Source organism: Macaca fascicularis, chromosome 10 (genome assembly GCF_037993035.2).
Source record: "Macaca fascicularis isolate 582-1 chromosome 10, T2T-MFA8v1.1".
In the NCBI taxonomy this organism is placed as follows: domain Eukaryota; kingdom Metazoa; phylum Chordata; class Mammalia; order Primates; family Cercopithecidae; genus Macaca; species Macaca fascicularis.
Genome location: NC_088384.1, coordinates 87,262,196 through 87,271,842, shown reverse-complemented (window position 1 = coordinate 87,271,842; position 9,647 = coordinate 87,262,196). Strand labels below are relative to the sequence as shown.

The window sequence follows — 9,647 nt, the reverse complement described above, 5'->3', positions numbered from 1 at the left end:
AGGATGGGGTCATATTAAAGGGACACAGGAGTCAGTCTAAAAGAGCTTCAAATGACCAAAGCTGCAACAATTTGAGCAATAAAATAAATAAGATAGCATTAGATTATAATACAACATATAATAAATATCTATGAGTCTATGATGATATGAACAAATAATTGAATAAATTAGCAAATTGGTGAGAACAGATGTGCCATACAGAATAATTCCCAATAATTCATACAGATATTCCCTGCTTAAGGAGGTGGAGCTTGACCTCCCTCTCCCTTGAGCATAGGCTGTGTTTAGTGACTTGTTTCCAAAGAGAAGTGTGCGGAAAGGAGTTAAAAAATAATTTCACATGGATAAACCTGATAAGGTCATGTTTCAGATTTTATGGAGAAATCATGTTTATAGCACAAACCTGTGATATGATATGATGAGAATGGCACTTCACTTCTGTTTTCTTCCTCCCAAAACCCTGCAACCCAAGACAAACAATGAAAAACATCAGAGAAACTCAAATTCAGTGGCATTCTAAACAATATTTGACGAGTATTTCTCAAAACTGTCAAATTTATCAAAAAGGAAGAAATTCTGAGCCACAGTCCAAGATCAGAGGAGGCTAAAGAGACAGGACAACTGAAGGTAATGTGGTATCCTGGATGGACTCTTGGAACAGGAAAAGAACATTAAGGAAAAACTAGTGGTGATAATAGTAATAATAATAAGTGTAGAGTCATTTAGTAGCAATGTATTTAGCTGTGATGGATGCATTGTGGTAATATAAGATGTTAACAATAGCAGAAACTGGGTGAATATTTAGGAGCTCTCTGTATTATCTTTGCAACATTTCTATAAATCTAAAACTATTCTAAAACTGAAAATGTATTTAAATTTTGGAAAACTAACCACAAAATCAATTTGGCACATTCCTTTTCTTCTTATTTACGAAAGAGCTTCTCAGTTCTACATTGAATGTTTGGTAGAATCTAATGGTAAAGTCAACTGGAACAGAACTCTTTACAGGAAGTATTGTTAGAGATTAAGTTTATTGCAGGTTAAAAGGCAATTCAGTTTTCTATGTCTTCTAGTCAACTGTTGTATTTTGGCATGTATACTTTTCCCATTTTCTAAGATTTTTATGCTTGCTATCCTAAAATACTTTGTAATGTCTTCTTTTTCTTATTAATGCCTGTAAGATATGTAATGACATCTTTTTCATTTCTGACATCTATTATTTGTGTATTTTCTCTTTTTTCTTGATAAGTCTCACATTCACTTATTAATCTGATTTATCTTTACAGAAAACAAATTTTCTTCATTAATTTTAGTTTAGTTTCCATTTCTTAGACTGCAACTTGCATTGCCCAATTAGAAGTGATTGAAAGTGACAGGTTCACTTCCAAGTGGAAACTTAAGAGCCAGTGTGTCCATGTGCAGTGGCTCACACCTGTAATCTCAGCACTTTGCGATGCCGAGGCAGGCAGATCACCTGACGTCAGGAGTTTGAGACCAGCCTGGCCATGGTGGTGAAACCCTGTCTCTACTAAAAACACAAAAATGAGCCAGGCATGGTGGCGGGCGCCTATAATCCCAGCTACTTGGGAGGCTGAGGCAGGAAAATCACTTGAGCCCAGAAGGCGGAGGTTGCAATGAGCCGAGATTGTGCCTCTGCACTCCAGCCTAGGTGACAGAGTGAGACTCTGTCTCAAAAAAAAAAAAAAGCCAGTGTGTGGTTTAACCATCTCTTATCTCTCTGCCAAGGTGACTGTGGAAGCACTGTTGACATACAGCCTCTGTCAGCCTGAAGCCCTGAGTGACCATGAGAACAGGGTCATTCTTTTGACCTAAAATAGACATCTAGCACTGCCAGAAATAACCTTTTGGGAAGTTAATCTATGAGAATTGAGGTTTGTGTTTTATTTTGTTTTATATATATATATTTTTAAATCAGGAATAACTTAGACCAGGGTGAACAAACTACTGCTGTCAGGTCAAATCCAGCTCATAGCCTGCTTTTTTAAATAAATTTGTAAAACCACACACACACACACACACACACACACACACACACACACAAAGATATCTTCACTAATGTTCTTTTTTTCTTGTTTTTCAAAAACTTTTGCATACCATAAAATTCACCTGTTTTAAGTGCACAATTTAGTGTCATATTTCTATTTTTTATTTTGGTATACTTTTCTTTTTTGTAACTTTGTTAGGCACATGTTTATCTTTATAAAAGAAAAGCCTTCCTTCTTTTATGTTCCTCTCTATATACAGACTGAGCACCACCCCACAAATTTTCATTATAGAGTATGTTCATTGTTATATTATAAACCTTCTCATTTCTCTTAAACATGAGCATATAAATAACATAGAGATTATATAAAGACTATGGATATAAATGTTAATGCAATTTTCTCAACTAATTATAGTTACATATACAGTAACATTACTTTGGTGGTATGTAAACCAAAATGTAAACAACAAAACTTGAAAGCAAACAGAAAACATCATATGCAAAAACTTGTACACACTTGTTTTTCATACAGTTTGCTTTCAAATATGATCTTCTGTCTTGCCATAGGCTTTTTTATGGCTTTAAACAGACATTTATTTTTCATTTATATTGTCCTCTGTTATGATTCTTCCAGTCCTGAACTTCCTGCATCAGTAATTTTTAAAGATATTTTTGGTTTACAGAAGTTTACCAATTATTACCATAATTTATCATCAATTTATTATCAACTCTCACCATCATTTCAAAAGTGAATGAAATTTCACCACCTAAAAATATGTATGTATGCCATATTAGAAGAAAACAGACTTTTAACTAAATGCATTCCTGTCTCTTAAAATTTTGTTCTACCATTCTAATTTTTTTCATTTTGTTACAGACCAGTGTAAACTTTGTCAGAACCCCATTAGGGCCCATGTATCCATTTAACAACAAAATTCTGTAATTTTTAAATTCTCAAACTCATAATTTATATGACCACTGCTACCCAATTGGTAGTAGTCTTCTGAGGAATGTTTCCATTCCGTTATTTCTTGTCTTTTCTAATCACTCTCTGAATCTAAATTTCTCCTTAGTTTTTTTCCCTATAATTAGATGTTGAAGGTGTTTGCTTACTTGTCTTCTTTATTATAATAAATAATGTGTATCCCATCCCTAATGATTAGCACTTTGTCAATTTTTATATATTTATGACAGGTGGACTCACTCTTATTCTAAACTCTGATATTAGTGATATCCAATGCCCCATTTGGAGACCATTACATTAAAAATGCACTTATTAGTTCTGGGACTTCCTAGACAATTTCCTTCATCTTTAAAAATCTGGGACCAACACCACAAGCTTTGTCCCATATGAAAGTTCTCTGCCCAAGTAATGAAGCATCTAAAAATGCTAGGAAAGATATTAGGTTTTAATATAACACACCAATAATTACATTTAATATGAATGATCTAAATCAGGGGTCCCCACGCCCCAGGCCATGGACTGGTATAGGTTTGTGGCTTGTTAGGAACTGGGCCACACAGCAGGAGGTGAGCGGCAGTGGGAGCAAGCATTACCACCTGAGCTCTGCCTCCTGTCAGATCAGCTGCAGCATTAGATCCTCATAGGAGCCTGAACCTTATTGTGAACTGCGCATGCAAGGGATCTAGGTTGTGTGCTCCTTATGAGAATCCAATGCCTGATGATCCAAAGTGGAACAGTTTCATCCCGAAACCATCTTCCCATCCCTGCCAGTTTATGGAAAAATTGACTGCATTAAACTGGTCCCTGCTGCCAAAAAGGCTAGGACCACTGATCTAAATACACCAATTAAAAGAGATTGTAAGATTGGATTTTAAAAGACCTGACTATATACTGACCACAAAAAAAAAAAAAAAAAAAAAACACCCTCACTTTATTTTTTATTGCACATATTTGTGGTGTACAACATGACATTTTGATGTACATTGTGAAATGGTCACTCTAGTCAGGCAAATTAACACATTCATCATCTAACATAGTTTCCCTTTGTGTGTGTGTGTGTGTGTGTGTGTGTGTGTGTGGCAAGAGCACCTAAAATCTACTTTCTAAACAAAAATTCCAAATAAAATAAAATATTATCATAGACCTCATGTTGTACATTAGATCTCCAGACTTTTTGAATCTTACATATCTGAGATGTTTTATCCTTTGACCTACATATCTCCATTTCCTTCCCCTCCAACCACACCCCTGGTAACAACACTTTATTCTCTGTCTCCGTGTATTCAACTTTCCTTTTCTTTTTTTTTTTAAGATTCCATGTATAAGTGAAATAGTGCAGTATTTTTCTTTCTGTGTCAGTTTATTTTATTTAGCATAATGTCCTCCATGTTCATTCATGCCTTGGCAAATGGCAGGATCTCCTTTTCTAAGAGTAAATAATATTCCATTGTGTATGTATGTCATAGTTTATCCATTCATCCATCAACAGACATTTCAGTTGTTTCAAAATCTTGACTATTGTGAATAATGCTTCAATAAATATGAAAGTGCAGATACCTCTATGAAGTTAAGTGGTGATTTCATTTCATTTCTTTTCTTTCTTTCTTTCTTTTTTTTTTAAAGACAGATGTCACAGTGTCACTCTGTAGCCCAGGCTGGAATGCAGTGGTGCCACCATAGCTCACTGTAAACCTCAAACTCCTAGGCTCAAGGAATCCTGCCTCAGTCTCTTGAGTAACTGGGACTACAGACACATACCACGCTCAGCCAATGCTTTTTAGGCACAGGGTATGGCTGTGTAGCCCAGGCTGGGCTCAAAGTCCTGGTCTCAAGCAATCCTCCTGCCTTGACTTCCCAAATTACTGGGATTCCAAGCATGAACCACCTCACTCAGCCTGGTAGTTCTATTTCTAATTCCTTTAGAAACCTTCATACTGCTTTCCACAATGGCTACATCTGTCTACATTCCCACTAAAAATGTACAAAGGTTCTCTTTTCTCCACACCCTCATTAACAATTGTTATATCTTGTCTTTTTGGTAATAGTCATACTAGCAGGCAGGAGGTGATATCTCACTGCGGTTTTTATTTACATTCCCTAAAGATTAGTGATTTTGAGCACCTTTTCACATACTTCTTGGCCATTGTTACGTCTTCTTTGGAGAAATGTCTTTTGAAGTCTTTGTCCATTTTTTTAATTGGGTTTTTTTTTTTGTTTTTTTTTTTTTACTGCTATTGAGCTGTATGAGTTCTTTATATATTCTGTATGTTAATCCCTTATCAGATATATTTAATATAAAGACAAAGATAAGCTATAAGACTTTATGTCTTAAAAAGCTGGAGTGGCTATTTAATATTGTACAAAGTAGATTTCAAAACAAGGAATACTACCAGGGATAAAGAGGCACAGAAAGAAGTCAATTTGCCACGAAAATATAACAATGCTAAATGTTCATGCCACTAACAACAGAACTTCAAGTTAAAAACTTGTAGAACTAAAAAAGAGAAATAGAGAAATCTTTACCTACAATTGGAGATTTTTAGACTGACATTAGCAAGATGGCAGAATAGGAGATTCCAGGCGTCCCTCCTCTCAACAGAAAGTTCAACTGGCAGATATCCATGACAAGAGCACTTTGGTAAAAATCCCAAAACTTGGAAATAAGACAAAGACACCCATGTTGACCACAGAACTGAATAAAAACGACATTAGAAGGGGGAAGAGAAAGGGTCTGACTTTGACCATGCCATCCCTCCTCCTCTCCCTTGCCCAAGGTTGGCACAGCACTACGCAGACAGGATTGCCCTAGGCCCACGGTTTCTCCAGAGGGAAAAGAAAACTAAAGATGAACATTTAGCTTCCTTAGCCATTCCTGGAATATTCTCAGAAAGCCCACTTCAGTCTCACTTTACAGGGAAGGCAGGGGATAACGGTGTGGCTAGACCACCCGGGTTCAGATAGGAAAAAAGAAAAGGGGGCATTGCTCACAGTGACAGTATGAAGATACGGATGGTAGCTCTGTGTCACTGCCAGCAGAGGTACCAGCCAACAGCATAATCCACCTGCAAAGCCAAGCTGGTCACTCCCAGAAGCACAGTGGAAATTTCCATCTGGCTTGAGTCCCTAGAGGGCCAGCCTCCACAGTCAGTCTCAAATCTCTTCCCAAGGCCCCTCACAGAAAGGGAGATACCTGCAACAAAGCATTTCAAACAAAAGAAACAATCTAGACTTGTGCCCCAGGGCATTTAAACAGTGGCTCAGACTCAAAGCCCACCCAAGGAGGGCGATGCCCGCCACAGCACCTTTCAGCAAAACACAGAGGCTGGACTAGCCACACCCAGACGTATAAATGGTGGCTCACCTCAGCCTCAAAGCCCACCCCAAGACTCTGCCTAGGCAAGGGGGCAAGCCTCAACCATGCAACTACCCTGAACAAAACCCATCTAACCTCAGGCCCAACCTGCAGCCCTGCCCAATTTCAGTGGTTCTGCCCAATTTCAGAACCCAAATAGTGGTACTGCCCAGCCAGGGAAAATACCATGTCTCAGGGTTCTTACCATGACTTTAAAAAAGAAAGAGCACCTATACACAGACATTCACAACAGCTTTATTCATAATTGCCAGAAATTGAATACAATCTGAATATCCTTCACTGTGTGGCTTTTAAAAAATCACATTTATAGTACAGCCATAGCATGGAATATTACTCAGCAATAAAAAGAAACAAAGTATTCATACAATTTGGATGGATCTCCAAGGAACACTATGAGAAAAAAAAAGCCAATCTAAAAATATTATATATCTATGATTCCATTTATATGGCATTCTTGAAATGACAAAATTATAGAGACAGAGAACAGATTCCTGTTTACCAGGGGTTAGGGAAGGAGGGAGAAGGCTCTCACTGTAAAAGGGTAGCACAAGGGGTCTATGTAATAAACTGTTTTGTATCTTGACTGTAATGGTGGTCACAAAAATCAAAGCATGTCATAAAATTGCATAAAACTAAATACATGCATGCACACACATGAACAAATGACCACATACATGTAAAATTGATGACATCTGATTAAGGTCAATGGAGTATATCAATGTCAATTTCCTGATTATAGTTAAACAAGATGTAACCAGTGGAGTGAAAAGGTATATGAGATTTCTCTGCATGTAGGTAAGTCTAAACATATCTCAAAATTGTTTTAAATGTCAACTTTCAGGAACAGCTGATATTTTCTCTGTATTTATCCTAAATCACTAAGGCTTTCATACGATCTCTGCTCCAAAGACCACCATATTTCTTTTTAAATGACATATTGTATCTATTGTGAAATGCATTTATGATAGTATTCTCATGCTGTGGAAATATACTTTAAAAATAATATAGTCTTTATCCTATACTGAATCTCTTGTGCCATCCTGTCCTTCTCAAACACTCAGCAGCTCAATGGAGCTTTACAACTTCCATGCACTTCACAAAAAGAAATAAAATAGTGGAGGCTACGCTGATCTCAGCTGGTTTTCATGTATTTGGGGATCAGATGGCTGTAGACTGATATAAGCTAACCTCTGCTGGGACAACTGGATTCTTCTCCAAAATGTCTCTCTTGTCCTTCCCGCAGACTAGACTGGGCTTGTTCGCCTGAATGAGGCAGGGTTCCAATGGAGAAGGCAAAGGCACACAAGGCCTTTTGAGGCATAGACTTGGAAATGGCACAATTTCATGCGCGCTATATTCTCTCTTTTTATGACTTTTTGTATTATTTGAATTTGTACATTGCACAAGACTTCCTATTGTTCAGATTTCATCTGCTTTCTTCTCTTGTATTTTAACATCCTTCACAATTCTCACATCATTACTAAAAGTCGCACTTAACTAGTAACAGATAAGCATTAGCTGAAATCAGTAATTGCTTAACTTCTATCCTACACTACTTTATCACATATTAGTGTCTCATGTTTCATAGTAGAGGAACAAAGTAATCTTGCACAATATCTCTGACGCATACCACTATATTTTTGCTCATGGAATGACAGCAAAATTAATTCCTCTGCTGCCAAACTAATATTCAGCCAATCTTTTATTCATGGAATCTAACTACTTAGACCAGGGGCAATTTCCTTTACAGTTAGACTGTAATTCGTGTACTAATTTTTTTTTTTTGCTTAGAGAGAAATTTATTTTATTTTCCTGATATATTTATTATTTTTTAGCTTTTATTTTAATTTTAGGAATACATGTGCAAGTTTGTTATGTAGGTAAATTGCATGTCATGGGGGTTTGGTGCGCACATTCCTTTGTCACTCAGGTAATCATATTCTGTCTTTTAATGCCTATTTAAAATTATATATATTTAAGCTATACAATGTGATGTTTTGATATACATATGCATATTTAAGCTATACAATGTCATGTTTAGATATACAGATGCATTTTGAAATGAATACTATAGTCAGGCTAATTAACGTATCAATCTCTTCCCATAGTTACCATTGTGTGTGTGTGATAAGAATGCTTAAGATCTACTCTGATAGTAAATTTCAACTACATAATATAGTATTCTCTCTCTCTCTCTTTGTTTTTTTTTTTATTTATTTGTTTATTTTTCTGAGACAGAGTCTATCTCTGTCGCCCAGGCTGGAGTGCAGTAGTGCGATCTCAGCTCACTGCAAGCTCCGCCTCCTGGGTTCACGCCATTCTCCTGCCTCAGCCTCCCGAGTAGCTGGGACTACAGGCGCCCGCCACCACACCTGGCTAATTTTTCTGTATTTTTAGTACAGACAGGGTTTCACTGTGTTAGCCAGAATGGTCTGGATCCCCTGACCTTGTGATCCACCCACCTCGGCCTCCCAAAGTGCTGGGATTACAGGCATGAACCACTGCACCCAGCTTTTATTTATTTATTTATTTATTTATTTATTTATTTATTTTGAGATAGAGTCTCACTCTGTGGCCCAGGCTGGAGTGCAGTGGCAGTATCTCAGCTCACTGAAGCCTCCGCCTCCTGGGTTCAAGCAATTCTCCTGCCTCATCCTCCCAAGTAGTTGGGACTACAGGCACCCTCCACCACACCTGGCTAATTGTTGTATTTTTCTTGCTTTTTTTTTTTTTTTTTTGAGATAGTCTTGCACTTTCTCCCAGGCTGGAGTGCAGTGGCACGATCTGGGCTCACTGCAACCTCCACCTCCTGGGTTGACGCCATTCTCCTGCCTCAGCCTCCCGAGTAGCTGGGACTACAGGCGCCCCCCACCATGCCCGGCTAATTTTTTGTATTTTCAGTAGAGATGGGGTTTCACCGTGTTAGCCAGGCTAGTCTCGATCTCCTGACCTCATGATCCACCCGCCTCAGGCTCCCAAAGTGCTGCAATTACAGGTGTGAGTCACCACGCCTGGCCTAATTTTTGTATTTTTCATAGAGACAGGGTTTTGCCACGTTGGCTAGGCTGGTCTTGAACTCCTGACCTCAAGTGATCCGCCTGCCTCGGCCTCCCAAAGTGCTTGGATTACAAGCATGTGCCACCATGCCTGGCTAATTTTTGTATTTTTAGTAGAGACGGGGTTTCACCATGTTTGACAGGCTGGTCTCAAACTCCTGACCTCAAGTGATCTGCCTGCCTCAGCCTCCCAAAGTGCTGGGATTACAGGCGTGAGCCACCGCTTCCGGCCACAGTATTATCAACTAA

The 9,647-nt window shown here is 38.1% G+C and overlaps 1 long non-coding RNA gene across 1 annotated transcript in view; it reads right to left on the bottom strand.

The window, feature by feature from the left end:
- Positions 1-463, bottom strand: part of LOC135965371 (uncharacterized) — a 43,608-nt gene extending 43,145 nt beyond the window's left edge. The window contains exon 1 of the long non-coding RNA XR_010578245.1: positions 404-463. This is a non-coding gene — a long non-coding RNA (uncharacterized lncRNA). The remainder of the gene's footprint in view (positions 1-403) is intronic.
- Positions 464-9,647: the final 9,184 nt, after the last annotated feature.